Raw genomic sequence first — 25,172 nt, 5'->3', positions numbered from 1 at the left:
TCCTTATGCTGGGGAGTTTTGTTTATTAATGAACTAGAGGCCCGGTGCACAAAAATTTGTGCACTCGGGTGGGAGGGGGGGTCCCTCAGCCCGGCCTGTGCCCTCTCGCAGTCTGGGACCCCTCAGGGGATGACTACCTCTGGCTTAGGTCTGCTCCCTGGGGGATTGGGCCTAAGATGGCAATCAGACATCCCTCTGGCAGCCTGGCAGCCTTCGGGGGATGTCCACTTGCCCGCGGGGAGCAGGCCTAAACTGCAGTCAGACATCCTTAGCGCTGCTGAGGAGGCAGGAGAGGCTCCCACCACCACCGCTGTACTGGCAGCCATCAGCCTGGCTTGTGGCTCAGCAGAGCTCCTCCCATGTGAGAGCGCCCTGACCACCAGAGGGCAGTTCTTGCATTGAGCATCTGCCCCCCTGGTGGTCAGTGTATGTCATAGTGACCAGTCATTCCCAGTCATTCTGCTGTTAGGGTCAGTTTGCATATTACCCTTTTACTATATAGGATAGAGGCCTGGTGCACGGGTGGGGGCCGGCTGGTTTGCCCTGAAGGGTGATCCGGATCAGGGTGGGGGTCCCGCTTGGTGCCTGGCCAGCCTGGATGAGGAGCTGAGGGCTGTTTTCAGGCTGGCGGGCAACTAAAGCTCCCAGCCTCTCCTTTTTTTCTGTGTTTTTTTTTTTTTTTTTTTTTAAATTCTGGGATTTATTTACCTTCTATAGCTGTCACTGGAGCTGAGAACCGGCTCCAGCTCTGAGGCCCGGCTCCAGCTCTGAGGCTGTGGCTGGCTGAAAGCAGGTATCTGGGTTTGTTTAGCTTCTATAATTGAAACATTGTTGCCATCACTGCCGCTCTAAGCTCTGAGGCCGAAGCTGGCTGAAAGCAGGTATCTGGAGCTTGTTTAGCTTTTATAATTGCAACATTGTTTCTTAGACTGCAGCTCAGAGGCCGGCAGCGGCAGGCGGGACACGTTGGCTTCCTCCATCACTGGAGCAAGCAAGCCTCTTGTTCGCTTCAGCTGCCTGGCTGCTGGCCGCCATCTTGGTTGCCAGTTAATTTGCATATCGCCCTGATTAGCCAATGGGAAAGGTAGTGAAGTTACGGTTAATTACCATGTTTGTCTTTTATTAGATAGGATGGCTAGTAACATTCGTTTGTTTATTTAAAACATTGACTTTGTTCAACTATATCGTTATCCTTATTAGAGGACAGCCATAGGTAGATTATGGCTCAGACCATATGTGGGATTATCCAATTTCCAGTGTCATATCTTTTGTCTATAATTTTTTTCTTTATGTACAGGTGTGAAATCTATGTCCAGGAGACTGGGATGTGGGTTTACTAGGATACTGTCGTTAGATTTCTGGAGATCTCTAAGCCTGGATCTGGAGCCTAGTTAAAATTTGTGGCTGTGAATTTAAATTGAGAAAAGTTATCATAGTTATATTGTTTGGCTGCATCAGTGCAAGTGTGAAGTAAGGTATAGGAACCATAGAGCATGAGAAGGTGCTGGAGGGAGGGGAGGGCTGGGAGTTACAGGTGTAATGGTGGCCCATGGAATCCAAGCTGCTGAAGGATGGTAATGAAGACAGGGCAGTGGGAAGGTGGTGCCTGGTGCCGGCTACTTAGGGTCAAAGAATTGTTGAAGTTGGGGTTCAAGAGGGGATTGAGCTGGAAGGATAGAAGATAATCATGAAATTGAAATAGTAGTAGTATTATAGATCTAGGACAGGACTTTTCAGGAAATCATTTTAGAGGGCCATGACTGGCATTTAGAAAATGAAATAGAATAAACAACATGAAAGTCAGGGCCTTGTTTAGTGTATATGGAACTTTTATGTGAATTAAAAAAAGAATTCTTACCCTTAGGGAAGTTTTCACTTACCAATGATTATGCTTTAGGTAAACCTCATTGGCTGCAGTGCTCCCAATGCGCAAAGCTTCCCCTTTGGGAGAGAAAGGAAAAGGGGAGTTGGGGGAAAGAGATGCCCCTTTCCCTGTTGAGGTAACCCCTCCCCCAGGGTGAGGGCTCACTTGACTCCAGGTTTGGGACTGGATTTAGCACACACTGCCCTAGTTTAGGCTTTCTTTCTGATCAGAGTGGATCACACTTTGAAAACGTTGTTTCCATTAAAACTGGGTGTGTTTACTGTGTACTTGTGAACTGGATTGGGATGTAAATATTTTATTCTGGATCACAGTAAGAAACATTTGAAAGCCAGTGCTTGGGGTATGACCGTGGGAATGGGTAACTGAGATGGTGAGGAGGATAGGATCATTGGAATTTGCTTCTTAAGTAGGAACAAACTAAAATGCTTCTTAAGTAGGAACAAACTAAAATACACACATCCCCCCCCCCCCCTCTCTCTCTCACAAACACACACACACACACACACACACACACACACATCTCTATTCTGTGCCTTATAAAAAGGAGTAAGAGTATAGGCATTAAAAATGATTTTGATTTGGGATGCATTATACACGTAAAGGTTGGGGATTCAGCTCCCACTTCCCTCGAAAGACTTTAAACATTGTGGGGTGGTGGAGAAAAGTATGGCCCAGATAGTGGTTGAGCTTCTGGCTCAACATTGGGTCCCTGCAGCTTCACTGTCAGACTGAGGGGAATAGATTGGGTTAATGCCAGAGTCTGGGTTATCACTGAGATCCTGTGATTCTATAGAAGCTGGGCACTGAGGAGAGGGGACTTTTAATAAGTGCTTTGGGTTATAGGAAGAGAGCTTTTGCAACTTAGACAGTTATGGGTCAACCACAAACACATAATCAGCAGTAGAAAATTGAAAATTAAATTTTAGAGCATTGTGAGGATAACTATGCTCTAAAAGATCAAGTAGACAGATATAGTTTTGGGAGTGTGAGATATTAGTTCTAGCTTCTTTCTCATTCTGCTGCCTTGATGATTTTTTTTAAAACAAAAAAAAAATATTAGCATCTGAGTATGATTTGGCCTTGCCTTTAGAAGTAAAAGTGGACAGACTGTATCTGGACTTCCCTGGTACAGCTTCCCATTGTTACGTATAGTAGAATCTTGAGGTCTAAGTTCCCATCATACTGGACTATATTGGTAAGGTGTTGGCAGTGGGAAGCAGGAAGGTACTTTCAGTAGCTGTTAAAAAGGAAGGAAAAGGTGACCAGGGAATTGCAGAGTGGGGAGTCAGGAGGTTCTTATAGGCCTTCATCCCCAGTCTCCCAGAGTTCACAGCTTCTTGTCAGGTACCACATTCTTTGGATGGCCCCTGTAGAGGAGTGGTGAGGTAGGGATTCTTCATTGGGCTGTCTAATATGAATGGAGGATGACAGAAAGGGCTGTCTCCCACTCATTCCTCTAGGGAGCAAATAGATTTTAGTTGAAATTCCTGATAGTGTGTCTTCCTTCGAAGTGTTAAAATTTGCAGTTAAATTTTCAAGCGCACTATAGGTTAATTAGACCTTCAGTATGCTTGGGGAATTAGTATTCCCTTTAATGACTGTTTTTGTGGGGCAAAATAGTTATAATTAACATTTCCTTAGTGTTTATTTGGCCAGAAATTCAGTCTACCTATATTATTTTATCTGTACGAATAGCCAGGCATTCCGTTTTCTTAGCCTCATCTTACAAAATGAAGATTGAGGCTCACACCCCCAACCTTGCTTTTGTTATCCTCATCTCATTTCTCCATTGTGCCCACCCCTTCCTCAACCTAGTCTTCACTTAATTTATCTTTTTTTCTTTTTAAACCAGTGACTCAAAATCAGGCCTATCATGAGCTGGAGACTTCCTATAGACAGGCATGTAGTTAGTCCTCAGGTCTGCCAGATGTTAAATAAAGGTGAGAACAGCTCAAGTCCAGCCTTCCAAGGACAGTATTTGATGCTGTACTCTACTGAATTTAAAGCTAAAACTTGGGAATATAGGGCTTTCTAAGTAGAGCACAGTCAAGTGTGACTGTGAGGTTTTCTAGGGCCAGAGGCCTGTGTTTTATGTTACATAGCATTGGGTGGGCTCAGGGACTCTAGCCACAGCTGCATTCCAGAGACAGTTGAGAGCCATGGCTGGTAATGACATCATTTCCACAGGTGCCAAATCACCCCCTTCTCTCCAGCCTGCCTTTGCTCCCCCCCTTTTCTTTTTAAAGGACTTCTAAGACGACCGTGAGGTTTTGTTGTAAAAATAAGTATGAAATCCAATTCTGGGTGTGTGTGTGTGTGTGCAGAGGTAGGGAGATGAAAATACAGTGCTTTTTTGCAAACCACACAGTCCCAGAAATTCCAGTGTTAGGTTACTTACGTTCAATCACTCCCATGAGATTTTTGTGGGGTGGGGTGGGGATGGAAGAAAGGATAGAGACTAGATGAGAAAAGCAGCCTTGGACAGACAAAGTTGAGGGGTTCCTTCCCTCCATTTCCCCCTGATTGAAGACTGACTGCAGTATTTCTAAAAGAACCCCCATTTTCAGCATATTTTGTAGAGGCTGAAGAGCTCTGATTCCAGACCTCAAGCTTGGTTTCAAGGGATTGGATCTTTTTAATGGTAAATTTACATGTTTGTTGGGTAAAATTTGGAATAGAGAGAAACATAATAAAAGCCAGCTTTATTCTCACTTTCAGACATAATCACTTAATATTTTGTTGTTTTTATCCTTGGTTCCCACATTTACAGTTTATAGAATAAATACTTAGTAAATTTGTGTACATTTCACAAACCAGGGCTCATATGTTTGTTTTTTATGTATTTTTTTTCAACTTTGTGTATGTTTTGCCATGCTAAGTAATTTCTTAAAAAGGTAGAATTTTAGGACTGTGAGGTACTTTAAGAGATAATTAATCTACCCCTCTTTTTATTTTATAAATGAGGACATTTAGTAAATTAATGACTTTAGTAAGTTAAATGACTTTCTCAAATTAGTATTGCTTTCAGAGCTGGAATTAGAACTGGTCTCACTTATTTCAGTATATTTTTAACTATACCCTTCTGTCTGTTTTACTTTATTCACTAGGGAGAATTTGTGAACTATTATCCTTCACAAAGATAAATTGGATCCCATTGCCTCAGAGAGTTAAATCCATCTGACTATAACTTTGAGTATGAAAAAAAAATGACCCATAGAGACTACCCAAACACACCTGTGTGGTTAAATTAATTTGCCTCAAGTGATTTGGAGAAATTTGAAAACCATATGATTTGGCTGCATTGCTGTTATTTCAGGATTATTTGATGTAAGCGTGAAAGGAATGGAGGTTAAAAATGTATGTTTTACATTTAGCATAAGAATATTTGAAGTTTCTCTTTTCTGCCATGTTCAAACCAATCAATCTCTTAAAACTTTTTAGTGATTTTGCCAAACTGTTAATTATCATTTCACAGGCCAACTTTCTTCTACTCCGGAATATATTTGACATATTTTGCTGAATTCCTATAGGAATTCTTAGCTGTGTAGTTCCTTTGGCCCTTATTCACAGTCTTATAGCCCTTTTTCTACTGTTGTCTTGAAATTTGAATGTTTATGAATGTTCACTTTCCGTGGGGTTGTGTGTTAGCAGTCTATATTATCAGCGCCTCAAAGACAAGATTATTGTCTTTCTACTGCCTTCCTGCCACTCTCTCCCCCTCCACTTTGTCTCCATAGAGCTAGCAGAGCACCTTGTAGGTTCTCACTATTATTACTATGTCTTGTTAAAAGGGTTCTGAGCATATTTAGGGCAAATGAGGGAGCATGGCCTCTTCTCTGCTCTCTGTGAGTTGGTAGTGGTGCTGGCACCACTGGTCTTGGGAATATCTCTGCAGAAAAAGCAAGTTGAGCATGATTTGTACTTTATTTTGTTGTTTTGGTCAACAGATAGTTAGATGTCCTTTTTGAGGCAGTTACTGTGGATTCAGACAATGTGCTGGTACACAGAGTTTCAGACTCACCCTCACCTTTGTTTGACCTTCAGTCAATCTAGAAGAAACTGTATAAACCAGCTGAAATGACTTTGGTGAGAGGGGAGGGACATTTGAAAAATATGTGATGGAGAATCCCCAGTTTCTGTTTTTCCTTGGAAAAATCCTCCCACAAGAAATCTTCAGTCTATTAAGTTATGCAGTGTGAAGACTTACTGATAATTTTCTACATTTGGCTTTTTGTATCTTGGGGGAGAATTGAAGGTAGAATGAGGGGAATGAAGAAATTTGGTATTGAAAATCTGAAGCGTAAGGAGTGGGAAAGAAAGGAAATAATTGCTAGTATGTATTTGTATGTTGGGGAAGAAGGAAAGGGTGAAAGAAGGAAAAAGCCATCAAGAAATAAGGATAAGTAGCCAAATACTAGGGTGGGGACCAAATCTGAATGTCATTTGGCAAAGTTGATTATTCTTTTGGTTCTTTTCCAGAAGTTTTTCAAATCACTGAGTGGGTGGAGGAACTCCACTAGAGTTGACAGCTTAAGTGTTGGAGAAATACGACAGAAATAGCTTGAGTGACTGAAGTGGGAAGAAACAGAATTAAGAAAATTCTTTTTTCCAGCAATGTTCTATTTCTTATAATGCTGTACTTAATTTAAAGTGTTGTACCAGTAAGTTTGTTTGGCATAATATAAAGAATTTCCTTTTTGAACAGTTGCTTGATTCCCCACCCCTAACCCCCATTCCCACCCCCATCTTTCTCTAAGTGGCTTGCCTTAGGAAAGGCCTTGGAACTCTCTCCATTTTCGAACTTACTCGTTGTGGGAACGTATCAGGACATAGATGAGATGCAAAAGGACACCGATCCGGGAGCTTCACAGGGAAGCAGCCACACACAACCCCTTCATGGACCAAGTACACTTGTGTGGTCTGTGCGTGTGGGCGTGCACATGCTCTTTTCCCTTAAAAAAAGAGTTGCATAGGCATGACATACTTTGTGCAGAAAATTTCATGTGTTGCTGAAGTGTGATCTAATTTCTGTTGTCTTTTTAAAATTCATTATATTTAAGTAATAAGGGATCTGCATATTCTCTAGGCGGTTTAGAATCATTTTCCACCTGTCTGTTTGGTTTGGTGAAAAGAGTAAATTAATTTGGGGCTTAATTTTATGATTGGAAAAGGAACTGTACTTTCTAAAGATATATGCTTACTGTTGTGTTCTAGTATCAGTCGCATTATTTCCTGATCCACGCCTGGGCCACTTCTGACATAAGTGTTAGGAACCGAATTGTGTCAGCACTGTTACTTAAGGCGTTTATCCTAATCCAGGCGTCCTTGGTTTTCCGTGCCATCGACCAGCAAGGTGGTAGCAGTGATCACAGACCTAGACTGCAGGTGTGAGTTCTGAGGACATCTGTGATTACTCAGTGAATTCCTTACCAGTGACGGTCAGTTGGTGTTTTTCTTTGGATGCTCAGTTTTGACTTCATGAAGGTAGTGGTTTTTATGTTATTTTCAGTTCTCCTAGAATGAAATGAATATCACTGAATTCTATCTCAAAGGGTGTGTTATGCAGCAAAAGTAAAGAGAAGGTGAGGGCCAGTGAGGAACCAGCCATACAGCTTATATGGTTCAGATTTGGGTTTTTGGTATTTGTGTTGGCCAGGTTTCCTGGAAGATAAGCTTATATTGTATTTATGTAGATGATCCTAAAAGTTCTGTGTAATTGCTACAGAATTATATTTAAGAAAGAGAAGAGGGGATTTCATGTCTTCTGCCTCAGTTCTGATAGCCACAGCTACTGTTTTCTGGGTGCTCCTTCATTTTTCCTTGCCCCTGCAACTGCTGCGATTTCTGTACTTTCGTGTGATAGAGGCTGTGCATGAGGAAGAGATCATAGTAATGCCTATAGTTAAAAAAAACACACCAATAAACAAGCAGCCACCATTCTACGTTTTCATACTGTTTTACACCTTTGGGAATCAGAACCTCAGCAGAGTGAGGTTGCATTTGGGAAAAGAAGATCCCAAGAGGAAAGTGTGTTTGGAAAAATTGGCTCCATTTGACAAAATGCTAAGAGGCAAATTCATAATTTCATCTAGAAACATGAGCTCATCAGCTGTTTGATTTAAAATGTTAATGCAAATGAGAAATACCTGGCAGATATTCTAAAAAATAGTTCCTCAGTCACTTAGCTCAATTTAAAATTCCTCGAGTCTCCTTTTCAGTAATATAAAGAAAGGATGGGCTATAAAGAATTATTTTTTTAGATCCCTCCCAGATCTAAAATTATATGATTCAGGAGGACTATATAAAATATATTATTGTAGGCATTATTTTAGAGCCATTTCTGTTTTCTTCTCACTTTTCTTAGAATTTAATACCTTTTTGAAGATAATGATCTTTTAGGAGTCTTAACTCATGAGAACCAATCATGCAGAGTGAAGATAGTAAATTCCATTCTTCTCACGTTTTCCTAATTTGAATCTTAAAAGATGGCATGAGATTTCTGATTATAAATGTGCCAAGATAATATTTGTTTCATTAGATAGCTATTTAATTTAATATTAGGCTCACTTTATTAAATCATTAAAGTGATTATCATGGATAATAGAAAAATGAGATTATGGTGCCTGGAGTTGTTAGAAAAAATAAGTGCACTGAGTTTGTTAAAGGTGTTTTCTTATAACTTCATTTCTTTCTACCAAATATACTAAGCATAGCTTTGTGTACAGGAGACAACTTTTTGCAGCTGAGGATAAGCGATGGGTAAGATGGACTTGTTCAGTGGAGTCGGAAAGATGGGAATCTGGGGAAACTCTAGAAAAGGGCTCAGCTCCAGAGACACAGGGAACGCTGTGGGCATCTGGAGAAGGGAGGGGTTGGCACCCAGCTAGGAGTGGACAGTATGTGTTTGCGAAGGTCATAGCGTATAGCAGGATTTGTCCTACGTTGTTGTTGGTGGTGGCGGCGATGGGCATGCTACTTGACTGGCTGACTTCTGAGAAGAGACTACAGGAGTGAGCCTGGAGACTTGAGTGGTTCCCCCCCCCCCCCGCTCCCAGCATAGACTTCATCATGGCCAATACTGAGCAGAAAGGCTAGAAGTTCTAGGTCTGGAACTGCATTTCAGGTGGAAAAATTGGGTTTTCTTTTTGTACTTACTGAGCTTTCCCAAACAGGTGAATGATATGATCAGAACTAGAATTTAGGAAGATTAGTTGAGTGGATATTCAGAGTAGGACTAACAATTTATGTGAAATAAATGGTTAAGAGAAAAATTTACCTATTGGTAGCTTATTTACTGGTTTTACTTACGAATCTCCTGTTTGTAATTTTAACTGAAGTTTTTTTCTCACAATACAAAAGTCATCAGATTGTTTTTTAGGGTACTAGTCACTGAAGATAACTAATAGATAGACTTCAGATAAAAAGTGAGGACCATTCAGCTTAAGGTTCTGATTATGATCTTTTCTTCATCCAATATGTTCAGTTATTTATTTTGTAATTAATCCTGGCCCTTCACATTCCTCTCTCTCTCTCTCTCTCTCTCTCTCTATTCCTCTGAAGGCATTTTTTAAGCTTTGTTTCAACAGTGTTTTGAAAATGTTATTTGGTTGATTGAGAGTGGATATGTTCCATTTTCCTCTACACTCCCAATTTATTAAGCTTCTATTTCCATTTTAATATACTATTTTAGGAAATTTTTGTCCTATTTTTGGCACTAGTTTGTCTAATTGGTGTGAACGTTATTTGATGTTGATAGTCTTGAAATTCAAAGTAAAGTGTCTTGGGAAGAAAGTCTAGGTCTCATAGCTAGTAAATGAAAGAGCTGGAATTGAAACTTAGTTCTGCCGGATACAGAGTCAGAGTCATTTTATACTTGTAAGCCTTGGTTTCCTTATCTGTTAAATGGAGACATTGCTAGTACATTTCTCATTTAGAATAGTCATGAAAAATGAAATATATATTGATTGCTCAGCATAATCCTGGCATAGGTTGTTCATAAGCAGTGTTTTAAATAACATGCATTATAGAATCATGGTGTTTATGAATCTAAGAAACTTAGTTGATTCAATTGAGAAGTAATTTTTGAATTTTTTAGTTATAATTTTTCTTTTCAAATTTAATATTTGAAATTATCCAATTACAAAAACACTAAGCACTCTTTGAATTTGTGTACTAAATGAGTGAGACTTGTGTCCTCAATAGTTTCTTTAATTTTCCCCTACAGACTGTCATTCTACATGTTGAGTTCTGTTTTGTGTTAATTTTTACTGCTTCCCCCCCTCTCCCCCCATTGAAATGCAATAGCCCTGTAGTGTCTTAGTGGAAACATTGTTCTCTTTGTTAGGGCTAAAAAGTGCCTTTGTCATTCCTTTGAGACATTCTGCAGATGCCATTTTGCAGTTTTGAAAAATATGTCCCTGTCCTCCTTGTGCTGTGTTAAATTGTGCATGTGTATATGGCTTGGTATTTTAATGAAGTTGTAATGAAAACTTGACAGTGATACTTGTCATATGATAACAAAACAAAAAGAGGCTCTTTCCTGATAGAACGTAGATTTGTGTCCTCTGTCTTTCTGTAGCCTGTGTGGTCTGAAAGCAGATCCCTTCTCGCTTAGCTGTGCCCTCAGATGTTTGATGCTTTTTGAGTAACTTCATAGGAAGCTGTTAGAACAACTTCTTCTGAGCAAGAACTCTAAGCCTTTTGTTGATGTGTATTGCTTTTTAAAGATCTCCTAATTTACATGTTCTTAATAGCATTTTAAGTGGCAAGTATACACTCTAATTTGCTGAGTCGCTTTAATCCTCGTATTAAGAGGAGAAGTGGGGACAAAAATCTGTTGGGAAATTGCCCTGATAAAAATTCAGGAAATTCCTCTCATTCTTTTAAATTCAGTTAAAATCTAACTTTAAAAAAAGGCCTCTGATGTAACTGTCTGAGAGCATGTGATTCTTGAGTCCAGTAATTTCTTGCATATAGTGCCAAGCTCGAAGAGAGGAATATGAATGTTCCTCTGTGTTTTAGGTAAATCTATAACACATGGCATGGCACCAGTTTATTATAACTTTGCTGGGGCTTAGTCATCCTTTTTGTATGGCCTTTAAAACTGTTAAGCAGGAATATAGAAATAAAGGGAGAAAAACATCACATTTTTTGCTTTTATGGACTTTAATTTATTTAAATTTTTGTATTAATTACAATAATATGTTCAGTGGAGAAAAGTGGTAATATAGAATAATACAAATAAAGCAAAATTTCCTATTGCCCACATTCAGGAACAACCACTTGTTACCATTTTGGCTAAGCATCTCCAGTCTTTTATCTGTCAATTTTGTACACATGGGTTAAAACAACAGCATTATCCTTTTAAACCTGCTTATTTTTCCTTGGCACGATGTGGCAAATATGTCTCCATAAATACTTAAGATAGTAGTGCTTAATTTTGGAAATGTTAATCCACAGAGCATTCATTCATTAGATGGACTCACTTAAAAGTTCTCAATTAGTTGAAAGTGGGCACATTTATTGATACATGTGTCAGAAAGAGATAGGCTAATCATTTTGGATGTTTTGCAGGGTCATAGAAGCATAACAAGTCTATATTAGAACTGTTAAGAAGCCTTTGAAACAAGCAAAGAAAGATCTTATCACGGAAGCTCTGGTTCACCCTGGACAGCTAGCTCCCTGATTTCTAACAAGAGCTGATTTTTCTGTGGCTCGACTCCTATCATCTGAGGCAGAAGTACACAGGGATTACTGTGTTTGTGTATGTCCACCCATTGGCTGGACTTGTTTTATATAATGATACCGAGCCCTGTGTCATGCCATTCCATCTGTTTCTTTTAAAGATAAATATACAATTGATACAGGACAGATCCTGTTACACTAAACTCCATGGCAGAAATAAACTCTTTCTTTATATGTATACTAGAGGCCCTATGAACAAAATTCGTGCAAGAGTAGGCCTTCCTTCCCCCGGCTGCCAGCACTGGCTTCCCTCTGGCACCCGGGACCCGGGCTTCCCTCGCAGTCCCTGCTTCATCTGGAAAGACGTCCAGTCTAATTAGCATATTACACTTTTATTATCGATTCCTGTATAATTAGGGGTCTAAGTGGGAAGAAACTCTCCCAAGAGGATTGGTGGATAATGGGGCTACTCCTTCTTTAGAAGGGACACATACCTTAGGTCTTGTCCTCATTACACAGGGGTCCAACGGGAAGAATGTTTACTTTTGATATATAGATGATAATACAGCAAAAACAATTTTTTTTTATTTTGCTGTAACTATGCTGTTCTGTTTGTTCATTCAGCATTTATTGAATTTAGATGTTCCAGTATGATTAACATGGAATTTATAGGGAATAATGGGAGGAGATAAGGGGTTGAGACGAAGGATATGAGCTAGTTCTAAATTATGGTGGAACCCAAACTGGTTGAATAGAACTAGTGAAAATCATTAGATGGGTTGACTATGGTAGGAGGAAAAGATCAGATGGTGGGAACAAAGGGGAAATTAGTTGTGGCAGCTAAGTTGGTTTATGTGAATGCTACATTTCCCCCCTTTTGTCTGATATAAATGTATGTACACACACATTTCTATACATTTCAGTAAAATATGTCAATGTGTATGTATTCTTTCAGTGCATGTAGTCATGGATAGATCCTTCCTGGTCTGTCATAGTTCAGTTTTTGTAGGTAAAACTGCAGATATAGTCCTTTCCTCACCAAGGGCAGACCATGCAAAGTCCTGTTGGCCTACTGTATCTGGAGGCAATGTCTTGTCTCAGAACATGGTCTACAGGTGATGTTCATTCCTCTGGTTCCATTCCCATCAGCCTGTATGTCAGTGGTCAGCCCCATTGCTGAGGTTTCCCCCAGGAGAGTATTCTGTCCTGTACTGTCCATTGCATGGCTGTAATCACATACTATAGGTCATCAGTTGTGTGATTCAGGGGTAGATGATTCAGTAAGTGAAAGCAGTGACTGCTCTGGATGTAGCTTGTTCTTGAAGTGTGTTATCTGATCAGATCGTGCTGGCCTGGTCTGTCCACTGGGAGGATTGCCTTTACCCACCATGTTTATCTCAGGGTCATCTCAGAGAAGGGGCTGCCTTACTCTTAGCCCATTTGTTTGATTTTCTCATTCTTGGCATCCTGTTTCTCTGCCAGTGGGTGTTGCTGGAGTGGTAGAGACTCCCTGCTGGGTTGAGTTGCCATCTGCTAGACTTCTCTTTCGTGAATGTTTGTGTACTGTAAATTCACAAATAACTTAATGGGGCTTCCCTCCATCCCAAGTTGGATTCTGGATATCCTTTAGCTTAAAAATCAGTAACAGAGCTATTGTTAGGTTTGGTAATAAATTGTCTATTTTTAACCTTATACCTGGAAGTCTTGGGTTGGATTCCCCCCTCCCAAATGTAGACATGGGAAGTGGATGTAGACCATCCACTGACAGGGGAGAGTCAGCGTTAATAAGGCCACGGAAGCATGAAGATTCATTTTGTGTTGAGGGACTGATATGGCTGGAGTTCAGGATGTGTGAGAGAGGGTGGAAAGCAGAGGACAGGCTGCGAATCTGGATTAGAGCCAGCCAGTGCTCAGCACAGGATGTTCCACTGAGGTGTTTGGTCTTCATCCTGTCTGCCCTGCAGAGCCACTAGAAGCCTTTTAAAAATGATTATTGTTTTAAATTTTTTTTAAGGAAGAGAATAATTACAAATATTTGTGCTTTAGAAATATTACATGACAGGTTTTCTGGAGATTTACCTAATTTACCTGGATAGCCATTCTGGTGATTTTTAGTGTTAGTTAAAGGAGCCCATATCAGAAAGCCTTTTTAAAAATTTTATTTATAACTTCTAGATAACATTTCCAACTCCAGTAATGCTCTTGTATTTCTCTGTGCAGTAAAATCTGATGCTATGAATTTTTCTTTTTTGTTGGTATTTATTATAAAGGTGATTAGGATAAAATATTTATTAAACTTAATTGTAATAGTGAATCTTATTGTTACCAATTAAGTACATGATGTTTACTACAGAGTAATACTATGAAGTTTGGGAATACTGATTAAAGGAAAGCTATCTTTGGTATCTGTTGCTCTTTATTAGATAAATTTGTACCCAGTCTTACTGTGTGCCAGGCTGGAGAATCAATGTAAGTAAGAAGACTGAGTTGCTGCTGAATTCACAGTAAGACAAACTGATATCAAGAATTCAAAAATGGGTCACTCTAGCAATATACATACATGTAGAGAAAGGACAACAAAGTGAACTTGCATGGATAGAGGAATGGCTTGGGACTAAGCCTATCCTATATTTGTGTGTATGTGTCTGTATGTATGTGTTACTAGGATATAGTTTATAGTTATACTAGAGGCCTGGTGCACAAAATTCATGCACAGGGTTGGGAGGGAGTGGGGAGGTGTCCCTCAGCCCAGTCTGCGCCCTCTCACAATCCGGCTCGCAGTCTGGGACCCCTTGGGTAGGGTCCCTAGGCCTGGCTGGTGATCAGGGCCTATCAGGGCTTTCCTTCCCCTGACTATGGGCAGCTGGCCCACCCCCACCACTGCTTGCCATCTGTGCGGCGGTGCCCCCCACCCCCCCACTGTCAGTCACCTTCTTCTGCGGGCAACAGGCATGGGGTGCAATCGCTTGGCTGGCCTGGGTCTCCCTCTGCAGGGCGATCACTGGCCGGCCCTGCATACCCGCCACAGCGTTGCTGGCAGGTGGCCTGGGCCTCCCTTTGCGGGGCGATCATGGGGCGATTGCGGGGCTCCCTGACCAATCGCATCGCACCCGCCTTGGCTGGCCTGGTGCCAGTGTGTGTCATAGTGTGGTCATCTGGACGGTCATTCTGCTGTTCAGTCGTCCAGTTGATTTGCATATTATGCTTTTATTATTATAGATACTAGTTAATGAATACGATCCAATTATTCACTTGCCATCAAATGTTCCTTTTGACTACGTACTGTATGCCAGGTATTATGTTAAGCTAGGGGTGGGGTAAGCATATGGATGTAAGACTGTAGTCTTTACCCTTCGGAATCTGATTGTTCACATGAAGAGGCAGCCAGTTAATAGCAAAGAGAGGCATTGTGGGGACTGGGAATTGCCCTGCAAACCTGATAAATAAATTTTTCTTAATGAGTCATTTTGCTTAATATTTAATGGAATCTTACTGTGTATCAAGTATGTGAGAAGGGGAAGTCCTTTTGTAAATCACCTTAGTAGTTGCTTAAGAGATATTTGTTGAATGAATGAATCTTTAGCGTAAAAATAGATTTTTACAAACTGGTATTAATTCAAAAGAATATTTGCATAGCCCTGGCCAGTGTGGCTCAGTTGGTTGGGTGTCACCCTGTGCACCTAAAGGTTGCTGGTTCCTGGTCAGGGCACATGCCTAGGCTTTGGGCTCAATCCCCGGTGGGAGGCAGCCCATAGATGTTAAGCTCTCACATCCATGCTTTTTTCTATCCCTCTCCCTTCCTCTCTGTCTAAAAATCAGTAAAAAGTACTTAGTGAAAAATAAAAGAATATTTACATTAATTGCTACTGGCTATTCCTTCATTTCTTTTTTTTAATTGAAATTTCCAGGAAGTATCACTGTTCTAGGGTTTTTGTCCAAGCACTTTTCTGAAGCCAATGGGTGGTTTATGTTTAGATCCAAGAGAAAAAAATTATAACCATGGATGTGAACTTTTCACAGTCTTCTCAAAATAAAAGCTTGAAAAATAATTTTTATGCCTTTATTTTGCAAAGACTAAATATCTCTTTCTAAAGAGGAATATAACAAAGGTAATGCATGAAGCCTACATAGATTTTTATATTGTTCCTACCTCCCCTAATAATTAGCAGAAACCCTCAAATTATTTATTGAGCATTTTTGGTCATAATTTCAAACCATAAAAAGTGGAGAAGTATTTATGTGGTAAAGTTCAAATAACATTGACATTGCTATTTTAAAGAATGTAGGCATTTTGGGAGTCAAGGGGAAAACGTATAGCATTAGATTTATGAAGGCATTCAAAAGAAAATATGAATATTCAATAAGATCTTTCTGTTACATGAAACAAATTAGATATGTTGAAAGTCTCTTAGCTTAAATTTATTAAATATGAATGCAGTTGAGAAGAGGTAAAGGCTTTGTAAACTGTAAAGCGCTTGCAATTTCCCACCCCTTATATGACTACCATCCTGTTTTGTTTGGGTGTGGAAGACACAGCCATGGGAGGTGTGTGTTGTTAACTTGTTAGAAGGGGGAAGTGGAAATAAGGGTGGGAAATGAGTACTATTCCTGTAAAATTTATGTTCCCAAGTCATGGTCTTCAAAACAAGATTGGACAATTTAGTAACTAAAATTTATTTGTATAATTAGATTTTAAGCACCTTCAGAACATTGATTTGTGCACCTAAGTGTAGTATATTGATCACACTTATTTGTAATATTATGAGTTAATTTTCTAAATTTTCTAGACTTTTGATTTCTTACTCTTGCACTAAACAAAACACTTTGTTTCTGCTGTCTACGGCCATCTCTTTGCTTTGCTGTTACAATTTATTGTGTACATCACAATTTGCTTCTTCATGCTATTTTTCTTGCTCCCAGTCCTTTATAATCAAAGTAGATTTCTTATACACAACAGAGAATTGGGTCTTGGGTTTTCACTCAGCCAGACAATGGACTAGGACTAGGTACATTCAGACCATTTGAACGTAATCTAATTGTTAGTGTGGTTGGGTAGCATCTTGCTATTTGTTTTCTATTTGTCTCATATATTGTTTCTTTTCCTGTCTTCCTCTGGATTGGGTGTTTTTCTCTGATCCTGTTTTATCTCCACTATGGATTTATTTGTTATTCCTCTTTGTTTTATTGTTACTCAATCTAAATTGAACTCATTAACTTTGCGCCAAATCCGCTACTCTCCTTCCTTGTTAACTATTTCACTGAATAGCTTTGCTATACAAATAATTGTGCTTTTTATTTTTGAGCAAATTGTGCTTTTTATTATTTTTAATCTTTGTTTTTTTCTACTTTAACTCCCATGTGTCACTGAATTCTACTAATTGAATATTTCTTGAATTTATCCACTTTATTCCATTGATAACTTCCAGTTCAGATACTATTAACCTGCATAAAGCTGAGCTCTCTCATGGTTCAATTTTAACTTTGGTAGCTAAAGAAACAACAAGGCCCAACATAGACGAAGAATTGACAGACTATTTGTTTTTACCCTGGTCTCTTGAAAAATAAAAACAAGAAGTTTCATTATAACAGTAAAATTTTAAGAAGTGTCTTCTTAATTTATGAATTTTGCTGTTTCTTTCTCATCAATATAGAGTCAGCCCTCAGACTCGCTTTTAACCGGTCTTCTCCCCCAAAATAAACACCAGCTCTTTCAGTTTCAACTTGAGTCTCTTGTTTATGGATCTGTTCTTCTCTCTAATAACTCAGCCCATTCCACAGTAAGTTAGTCAAACTACTTTCAAAATTGAAATTATAAAGACAGAATTCCATTTGAGAGAGAGGGAGTAGAGACTGTGGCCACCTATTTGTTAATGTTTTAAAAGTTATACAGCTATCCTTTTTTTTGGTTTTATCTGGATAAAATGACATGTTCTGTTTAGTTTTTCTACCATTTTCTAGTTTTTCTTTAATCTGTTCTTCACATTATAGTCAAATTAGTTGTTTTAAAGTTTTTTAGCTTTGTGATTAAAATCTATTCATGACACCAAATTGCTTTTCAGAATAGGCGCAAACTTTTTAATAGAACTTTGACCTTATAAGATTTTTGCTGTTCTAGATTTTAACTTACTAGCCAGGTTCCTCTGTTCACCTATCAGGTTTTCTCTCATCTGTAGACTTTTGTCCATGTTGCCAGGCGTATTCTACTCTCAAGCCTCAATTTAGATGTAACTTCCTCTGGGTGGCCTTTCTTCCTTACATTGGGCCCCCTCTTCTCTGTTAAATCACCTACTATGCTAGTTTGCTCTCAACTTCCTCCTTTCCCAATTGACTCTTTACTTGCCTATATCCCCCATGAGATTACCAGCTCCACAGAGGCAGTTACCACATCTTTGTCCACAATTGTCTGGCACTTAATGAGCTGCTCTGTGCCTGATAGGGGGGAGCTCCCAACCCGCGCCCCCCCCGCCCCCCCACGGGCCCTGCTCTGTGTGTGATGGGGTAGAGCCATAACCTCCCCATCAGCCCTGCCCTGAGTGTGAGAGTGGCGGCGCCCCAACCCCCTGATCGGCCCTGCTCTGTGGGTGATGGAGGGCGGTGCCCCAACCCCCTGATGGGCCCTGCTCTGTGCGTGACAGGGGGTGGCACTGCAACCCCGATTGGCCCTGCTCTGTGCGTGACAGGGGGTGGCGCCGCAACCTCCCCATCGACCCTGCCTTGAGTGTGACAGGGGACGATGCCCCAACCCCCCAATTGGCCCTACCCTGAGCGTGACTGAGGGTGGCATCACAGCCTCCCAATCTGCCCTGCTCTGTGCATGACGGGGCGGCGCCCCAACTCCCCAATCGGCCCTGCTCTGAGCCCAACCAGGGGCTGCACCTAGGGATTGGGCCTGCCCTCTGCCACCCGGGAGCAGGCCTAAGCCAGCAGGTCGTTATCTCCCGAGGGGTCCCAGACTGCGAGAGGGCACAGGCCAGGCTGAGGGACCCCCCCCTCCCCTCCGAGTGCACAAATTTTTGTGCACCGGGCCTCTAGTAATACAATAATAGAGAAAGGGATCTTAAAAACTAGGATTTCCTTTAAAAAGAAAAGCAGGGCAACTAAAGGTGCTAGAACTAGATGAATGTCTGCATAACAAGAAGAGAGTTCAAAGTACTGTAAAAACTAAACATGGTAGGTGGAATCTACCTACTCAAGCAGGTACAGAGTAATCTGTATGTGTTTAATGAGAAAATATTCAGAATAATGTCTTACTATCAGGCTAATAATCCACCAAACCAGCTCAGAAGTAATATTTTAGGAGCTAAAACAGTGAAGATCCTCTTTGATCCAATGTATATATATCCTCTTTGATCCATTTTGAGTTAAAATTTGTGTATGGTTGTCAGAGTCATTCTTTTGCATGTGGATATTCAGTTGTCCCATTACCATTTGTTACAAAGACTATTGTGGTTCTTTTGTGGTAAATACACACACACACACACACACACACACACACGCACATTATATTACTTAGCCATAAAAAAATAATGGAATCTTACCATTTGTAGCAACATGGATGGGACCCAGAGGGTATTGTGCTAAGTGAAATAAGTCAGGCAGAGAGAGACAAATACCATGTGATTTCACTTATATGTGGAATCTAAAGAACAAAATTAATGAACAAAAAAACCCAGAAATAGATACAAAGAACAAACTGAGGGTTGCCAGATGGGAGGAGTATTGGGGGACTGGGGTGAAAATTGTGAAGGGATTAAGAAATATAAATTGGTAGTTACAAAATAGTCACAGGAATATAGATTATAGCATAGGGAATATAGACAATAATATTGTAATAACTATGTATGGTGTCAAATGGGCACTGAAATTATTGGGGGATCACTTTTTTAAAATTTTTACTTATTTAAAAATGTTTTTATTGATTTTAGAGAGAGAGGAAGGGAGAGGGATAGATAGATAGAAACATCAATGAGAGAGAGAATCAATCATTGGTTGGCTGCCTCCTCCACACCCCCACTGGGGATCAAACCCACACCTTGACATGTGCCCTGACTGGGAATTGAACCCATGACCTCCAACCATTAAGCCACACCAGCCAGGCAGGGGGGGATCACTTCTTAAATTATATAGTTGTGTATCCACTATGCTGTATACCTAAAACTAATCCTATATAATAAAGAGCTAATATGCAAATGGTCATCACGCCCTCATGCTATCACGGCTCAGACAATCAACACTGGGGAGAGAGGAATGGGGACCAGCCAGACACAAATGAGCTTGTGAGAGAGGAATAGGGATCAGCCAAGTTGTGGCCCGGGAGAGGGACAATCCACACACCCCACAGTTCCTGCAGTCCCGGGCGCCAGCGGCTACGCCTGTGGCCCGGAAGAGGGACAAGCCACCCGCCCCGTGTTCTCGGTTGCTGTTGCCTGCGGCTGTGGCCCAGGTAAAGCTACGTGCCCATGGTCCCCTGTGTCTGTGGCTGGCCCAGGCGAAGCCGGCCCGGGTCCTGGGTGCCTGTGACCGGCTGGAGGAGGGAATCCTGGGTCCCGGGTGCAGGGTGAGTCAGAGGCAGTTAGGGGCAATCAGACCAGCAGGGGAGCAGTTAGGAGCGATCAGGCCAGTAGGGGAGCAGTTCGGAGTGATCAGGCAGGAAGGCAGAGGTGGTTAGGGGTAATCAGGCAGGCAGAGGTGATTAGAGGTGATCAGGCAGGCAGGTAGGCGAGCAGTTAGGAGCCAGCAGTCCCGGATTGTGAGAGGCAGTCGGACATCCCCTGAGCGGTCCTGGATTGGAAAGGGTGCAGTCCAGGCTGAGGGACCCCCCCTCCCGTACACGAATTTTGTGCACCGGGCCTCTAGTATATAATAATATTGAATATCAGCTGTAATTGATTAAAAAAAAGAAGAAAATACTATTTCCCCATTGAATGGCCTTGACACCTTTGTCAAAATCAATTGTCTATATATTTTAGGGTTTATTTTTGGACTCTCAGTTCTGTTCCACTATTCATTCTTATACTAGTGCTACACTGTTTTGGTTACCCTAGCTTTGCAGAAAGTGTTTTTAAAAATATGTTTTTATTATTTTTTTAGAGAGAGGGGAAAGAAGAGGAAGAGAGAGATAGGAACATCGATGAGAGATAAACATCAATCAGCTGTCTCCTGCACCCTTACTGAGGATTGAACCCGAAACCCGGGCATGTGCCATGACCAAGAATTGAACTTGTGACCTCTTGGTGCATGGTTCAGTGCTTAACCACTGAGACACGCCAGCCGGGCTGTAGTTGGCTTTAAAACAAGGAAGTACGAATTCTTCTACTTTTTCCGTTTCAGGATTAATTTAGCTGAGGTCCTATGTAATTCCATATCAATTTTAGGATTAGTCTGTTCATTTCTGCAAAAAAGGCAGTTGGGACTTTGATAGGGATTGCATTGAATTTGTCAATTAGTTTGGGGATTATGTCCATCTTAACAATATTAAGTCTTTGGATCCATGAACATGGATTGATTTCAGTCTTATTTGATTTGTGTGAAAAGTGTATTTAGTTTTCAGTGTACAAGTCTTGTTCCTTGGTTAAATTTACTTTTATGTACTTTATTCTTTTTCATGCTCAGTGGAATTATTTTTTGGATTGTTTATGGCTATGTATAAAAATATGACTGAGTTTGTGTATTGATCTTATATCCTAAAACTTTTCTCCATTCCTTCATTAGCTTCCTACCTACCCCTGAAATTTTAAGGATTATTTACTTATATGATCATGTCATCTGCAACTAGAAATCACTTACTCCATTTTTTACCTCCTTCTACCTGGTTGCTTTTTATTTATTTATTTTTTGCCTAATTGCCCTGGCTTGAACTTTAAGTACAATGATAAATAGAAGTGGTGAGAGGGGATATCCTGTCTTGTTTCGGATCTTAGGAAGAAAACGGTTAGTCTTTTATCTTTAATTTATGATGTTCAGCTGGGTTTTGTAGATTCCTTTTACCATGTTTTGTTCATTGAAAAGGTCATGCATTTTTTCTTCTATCAATATGATTTATTTTATTGATTGAATTTCGTGTTGAATCATCCTTGTATTCCTGGAATAAATTCCATTTGGTCATGTTGTATGATTTTAGAGTCTTGTTGCATTTGGTTTGCCAGTATTTTGTTAAGGACTTTTCCCCCTCTGTTTATTAGTGATAATGGTCTGTAGTTTTCTTTTTTCTAACGTCTTTGGCTTTGGTATCAGACATCATAAGATGAGTTAAATGGGGTATTTTTTGGGGGGAGTTGATGAAAATATTTTATAATTGTTTGTTGTTACATAACTGACTATATTAAAAACCTTGATTTGTACACTTAAGTGGAAGACTTGCATAATATCTCAGTAATGTTGTTACCAAAAAATTTATTTTGGCAAGCTCACCTATCTTCTTTAACCCAAAATCATTATCCTGGTCTTCAAAGTCCTCAACAGTTTTTCCAGCTATCATATTTTAGCATTACCTCTAACTTATCTTTGTATGTGACTAATTCAGTGGTAGTGGTCAACCCATTGCCCCACTTACCAGTTCCTTCTCCCCAAGATCTCCCAGAATATCTTGTGCATCTTATTGCTTTACCCGGTCCAAGGACTATTCCACCTATCTTGAATGTCTTTGTCTCTCTATCCCACCAATGACAGTCCATCCACCCTTTCTTGCAGAGTCTTTTCAAGGTTCTTCTATTTATTAGTCTAGCTTTCAGGTAGTCCCAAGCCCTTAAATCTGATGATTGTCATTTCACTTAGGAAGAAAAGTTGTGTGTGATCTGGAATGTGTGAGTGTCCTTAAGGAGACAGTGGGACAGAATATTTGAAATCAGAACTGTTCTGGAAAGTCTGGTATATGTATTTGTAGTACTTTTAAAAAATACACTTTCAGTTAACTCACTAATTTATAGGGTTTACTTTTCATTTTATACTTTTCTGGTTTCCCCAAATGGTTCTCAGTGCTATGGTATGGTCTGTCCAGCCATTAAGATTAAATGCCAGGTATCTATTGATGTGCATGTATATGTCTGAAAGATAGAAAGATCCAGAACTTTCAGTTGTGTTTTATAGTTCTCCTTATGTATTTCTAAAAAATATTTTCAAAAACATTTATTGTGTTAGAGTAGAAACAGTTAAGTCCTAATGTGTAGAGTTCATGTGCAAGAAGCAGAGGTAGGCAAGATTGGTTAGGTAATGGCTACTTTTTGGCATTTGGTGAAGTATAACTGGGAGGTTACATACACATCATGGTGTAATGTCAGGAACATATTTCAAATAAAGTAGAATTGGCTTCAAATCTCAGGTATCTACCTCATACTTAGTTGTTAGGGGGTTAAGGCAAGATCCTAATTCAGATTTGTCTAATTTCAGGATTGACAATGAACCACTATGCTACTTTGCATTCCATGCTTGCTAAGGAAAGTTACTGCATTTCTCTGAGCCTCATTTTATTCATGTATAGAATGAGCTTGCTGTGCAGAGATGTTTTGAGGCATAAATAAGGATGTTTGTAAAGCAGTCAACAGAGAGCTTGCACACAAAATAGGCAGGCTTATTTCTGTTATTAAAATATTTTGTTTGCTTCAAAACAATAGCACCAACAAGAGATTTTGAAAGCATGCCTGAAATTTATGCAGAGAAATTTGCTTATCTTTTGGCTTTAAAATATTGAATTCCTTACTTTATATTTTGGCACAAAATTTTCAATGTTCTTTTTCTCTAGAATTAGGTAATTTTCAAGTAAGTAATTTCTTAGTGATGACTTTCTTTCCCTCTTCTGTCTTTTTTCTTGTTCAAAATGAGTTTTAATCAAAGAGTTAATTGAATTATACCCTTTTCATTAACTTTCCTTCTGAAGAACTTGAGACTATCTGACAGTGTGGTTAACTGAAGCGGTTATTTAGTTAAGCCATAGGCTTTGCAGTTTCTGGAGTGAAGTTTAGGAAGGTGAATTTTTGTTGGAAGCCATAATAGAGATGAACTAGAGAAGTAGTTACTGGTTTTCATCTTGGCTGCAGAAGTATTTGTATAAGAGTATTTGTTGGTGTTGCTATAGAAATATAGTCAAAACTACAGCAGGGAAAGCATTACAAATAAATTATTGATTAGGTTACCTGAATTGTTTTTCTTATGTTGGAGTTATACACAATTGCTTTTAAAATGTCTGACTTTTTTATTCTTAGCTATAATAAATAGTCAGTTATCATAAGTTCAAAATACATCAGTATTGAGAATACTGATACTAATCATCTAAATTTCTTTGGTCACTGTTAATCCTTAGAGGTTTGGAGGGAAACATTCTGCTAAAGCAAATCCAAATTTCCTGTTTGTGATGGTGATGGATTGTAATTTTAAAAATGTTTTTTTTTATTTTTTATTTCAGGATAGTTTTGGTTCAGTTGGGAATTTTTCTTAATGAAAACCATACATAGGTACTTTTTTCAAGTTTTATTTAAATTTTCTTTTACAAATTTATTATGAAGTTATACTGGCCATACTGTCCATTTTAGCTTTTTAATACAATTTGGATCAGGAGAAAGTGGCTCCACTAAGCAGTTTGTAGGAGAAAATAGCTCTGCTTCTGGCTTTTATAGACTGTCTTGCTCAAAGGAAGAATAGCTATTGAGTCAGTTACAACTTCAGTGGAAGATGTCTTGCAGCTGTGCCTTTTTGGTTTTGTTCCAGAGATAGTATTTGTGTGTACTGTCAGAGTGTCTTAAAGACCCACCCTAGAAAGATTCAACTCTATAAAAGGAGTTTTGTTTTATAACCTTTCACATATTCTTACAGGGTTCTGGTGGTGACGGTGGTCTTCACTCTCTTGTCTTTTAAACTGGCATTTTATGGAGACACAGGCTTCACAGTTGGAGAATAGGAATTGCAGTTATAGTTGCTGGATCTCATAAAATACATTTAGCCAGGTTCTTGGTACATACCGTGATGAAAACAAATTACCCGTCTCCAAACCTTGTGATTTCAGTGAGTTACTTTTTAACTTCTTTTCTGCCTCTATACTGATATGAAGATGGCATTCATTTGATTATGTTCTTCTGGGTAATTTAATAGGTATTGATTTATAAGTCATCTATCTATCAACACTAATAAAAGAGAAAAATGGTAATTGGCGTACGAGCTACCCTTTTCATTGGCTAATCAGGGCTATATGCAAATTAACTGCCAACTAAGATTGGCAGTTAACTGCCAACAAGATGGCGGTTAATTTGCATATGTAGGCACAATACAGGGAGGCAAAAGGGAAAGCAGGAAGAAGCCCCCTGCCACTGACAGTGATCGGAAACCCAGGGGGGAGCTAAGAGCTGGGGGGCAGGGCAAAGCCGGCCCTGGGGCCGCCTTTGCCCTGCCCCCCAGCCATGATCGGAGAATCAGGCGCCTTTTCCGCCCTGGCCAGTGATAGCAGGAAGTAGGGGTGGAGCCAGCGATGGGAGCTGGGCACAGTCGAAGCTGGCAGTCCCAGGAGCTAGGGGTCCCTTGCCTGGGCCTAAAGCGGAGCCCACGATCGCGGGGCTGCTGCAGCTGCGGGTCCCCGCTGCCCGGGCCGGACGCCTAGGCCAGAGGCCTCAGGCCTGGT

General features: G+C 40.0%; 1 protein-coding gene across 20 annotated transcripts in view; it reads left to right on the top strand.

The window, feature by feature from the left end:
- Nucleotides 1–25,172, top strand: part of EPB41L2 (erythrocyte membrane protein band 4.1 like 2) — a 195,835-nt gene that overhangs the window by 45,552 nt on the left and 125,111 nt on the right. Inside the window, exon 1 of one of the 20 annotated variants that reach the window (XM_059700314.1) lies at nt 7,213–7,323. The exons of 18 other annotated variants lie outside the window; for them this stretch is intronic. The gene's annotated coding sequence lies outside the window, so the exon portion shown is untranslated. Of the gene's footprint in view, nt 1–7,212; nt 7,370–25,172 lie in introns of those variants that run through there. One more of the 20 variants, XM_059700313.1, reaches the window with a different exon arrangement.

Source organism: Myotis daubentonii, chromosome 6 (genome assembly GCF_963259705.1).
Source record: "Myotis daubentonii chromosome 6, mMyoDau2.1, whole genome shotgun sequence".
Classification (NCBI taxonomy): domain Eukaryota; kingdom Metazoa; phylum Chordata; class Mammalia; order Chiroptera; family Vespertilionidae; genus Myotis; species Myotis daubentonii.
Note: the sequence above shows the minus strand (reverse complement) of the source record. Positions and strands in the feature narration are given on the sequence as shown.